We start from the raw sequence: 2,852 nt of genomic DNA on the forward strand, positions 1-2,852 counted from the left end.
GCCTCGGTGGGCGTGGCATGATGACATAACTGGCCGTAAGCCGTAAGGGAGTGAATTGGGAGTGCCCGCCGGTGGATTTACTCCTCCAGGAAGTCTTCCCGGACTTAAATGTTTCCTCCTTAACTCGCATTCACCCATTCACCCCACATGGTCAGTTGCTCCATGCTATGTGCCAGGCGCCCTTCTAGGTGCTGGATGCACAGCCAGTAGCACAGCACACAGGTCCCTGTCCTCGTGGTGCTTACAGATCACAACAAAGATAAATAAATGAAAAGTTCATAGTGTATCAAGTGGTAATAACTGCTATAGAGAAAAATAAACTCAGAGGGTTAGAGAGAATGTGGGTAAGTAATTTGCAATTTTAATTAGTTAAGGGAGGACTGGATTCAAGACCTAAGAAGGTGGGAGAGCAAGCCCTGTCCATGGCGCATAGGGTGAGGGACCTTCCAGGCAGAAGAAAAAAATGCAAAAGCCCTGAGATAGTCTGCCTGGCTTGTTTGAGAAACCACAGGGAGAGGGAGAGGGACAGTAGGAGCTGTGAGGACAGAGAAGTAATGGAAACATATCAAGAGGGTCTTCGGGTGTCACTGTCAGGACATCAACTTCTCCGAAGGAGATGGGAACCATTGCAAGGTTTTGAGCAGGGGAGTGACATAGGCTGACTTTGTTAACAGGATCTACCTCTGACTGCTGAGTGAAAATAGACTGTAGGCAGCAAAATGAAAACAAGGAGGCTTGAGAAGGCTAAATATAATGTCCAGAGATGTTGGTTTGGACCAAGGTACAGCAGAAGAGGTGTTGAGAAGTGGTTGGGGGCTGGCTGGTTAGCTCAATTGGTTAAAGCGCAGTGTTATAACACTGAAGTCAAAGGTTTGTGTCCTCATTCCTGCCAGCCGCACCCCCCCCCCAAAAAAAAAGAGGTTGGATTCTGTATATATTCTAAAAGAAAAATTCAAACGAATTGTTGGTGAATATAAGGCATGTGACAGGAGTTAAAGATGATACTAATGTTTTTGGCCTTAGCAACTAAAGAGGAGGGGTGACCTTTAACTGAGGTGGGGATACTAGGGAGGAGCAGGTTAGGTGAGGGAAAAGGCCAGTTTAGGACCCATTTGAGATTTCTGGTAGGTAGACTTTTCAGTCTAGCAGTCAGAGGAGAAGCCAAGTTTGGCAGTCATCAGCCTAATTAGATCATCAAAGGAATGAATGATTGTTGGGCAAATATAGGAAAATGGTCAGGGCCCCTCAGATGTTCAGAATCTTGCTGAGCATTTGCTGTGAATAAGTTGTATGTGGGTGGAGTTAGTACCTCAGGCTGCCACCGCAGGAGCAGCCATGCCTTTCCAACCTGCAGCTTCCAAGGATCTGTTTGCCGGTTTACCTAGCTCATATATCTGTGTATAGGGGTCTGGTGACCCAGCCTGGTGTGTGAGGGGTCTGGGGACCCTGCCTGGCGTGTGAGGGGTCTGGTGGCCCAGCCTGGCATGCGAGGGGTTTGTGACCCACTATGTGAACGGGCTTGAGGGGTCTGTGAGATCCAGACCCAGCCCTAGCCCAACAATTGGCATCATGAACAGGATTAAGAGGTCTAATGTGAGCAGGATTCCGATATTAGCCTAGTGCCACAATGATGAATAAAAAAAGAAGAGGTTCAGAGATGGAACTCCTCACTTGAGAGAGCATGGTGCTGACAAAACCAAGATCAAGAGTTCAAATCTCTGCACTGGCCAGCCACCAAAAAACAAACATTGGAACTCTTTGCACTCCAATGTTAGAAGATCAGGAAGATGACAAGGGACCAGGAGGGGGGGGAAAAAAAAAAGAAAGCTGAGAAGTGACCCAGGAAGTAGAAGACCCAAGGAATTTGCTCTCCTAGAACCACTAAGGAAAGAGTATCAAGTGTGGCTGATAGGTCAAGTAAGATCATAACCAAGACATGACCATTGGATACAGCAATGAGGAGTTCGTTGGTGACATTAACAAGAAGAATTCCTGTGGAGTGGTGGGGGTGAAAAGCAGACTAGAGAAGACTCAAGAGAGAATAGGCGGTATCCTCTGCTGGCTGCTATGATAGATGTGTCCAAGAGGATGCTACAGCTGTCCGTGCTGGTGGCCTTCGCCTCCGGAGTGCTCATGGACTGGCAGGCGAACTGGCCGAGGAGGTGCTAGCTGGAGTGGAGGAAGTGGAGGCTGCCGGACAGGCTGGCGATGACATAGAAGAAGCTGGACCTGCCTGAGACCCCACATATGTTAATAAAATCATACTGGCGCTGGCCTGAGCCAGGCTCACCTTCTACACTCCACCTGCTGTGCCAGGCTCTTCCCAGAGCTTTGCTTGTCCAAGATGGATATATAGCGCTGGATTGAAATAATTCCTTCTTGCACTTTATGAATCAATTTATGTATTTATTTATTTTGAGAGCTGACCAGTATGGGAGATCCAAACCAGTGACCTCAGTGTTATAAGGCTATGCTCTAATCAACTGAGCTAACCAGCCAGCCCCTGATTTTATTTTTACACTGCCCTTTTTCTGAGCTTCAGCAGCCTTTCAGACACTGTCCAAGGAACTTTTTGCTTCTTTATTTTATTTTATTGGGGGGGGGGCAGTGTGTGTGCTCACCAGTATGTTAATTTTATTTTTAAAATAAAAGATTTTAGACATTAAAATAGAGAAAGAGAATAGGCAGAGATAAACTGGAGAAAATGAACATAGACAACTCTTTCAAGGGGTTAGTGTGTAAAGGAAAGGAGAGAAATTGGATTACAGCTGATACCTGTTTCACAACAAATCTCATTGTTCACTTTTTTTTTTTTTTTTTTTTTTTTTTTTTTTTTTTTTTTTTTTTTTCCC

The sequence above is a fragment of the Galeopterus variegatus genome, unplaced genomic scaffold (assembly GCF_000696425.1).
Source record: "Galeopterus variegatus unplaced genomic scaffold, G_variegatus-3.0.2 Scaffold203, whole genome shotgun sequence".
Taxonomy (NCBI): Eukaryota; Metazoa; Chordata; class Mammalia; order Dermoptera; family Cynocephalidae; genus Galeopterus; species Galeopterus variegatus.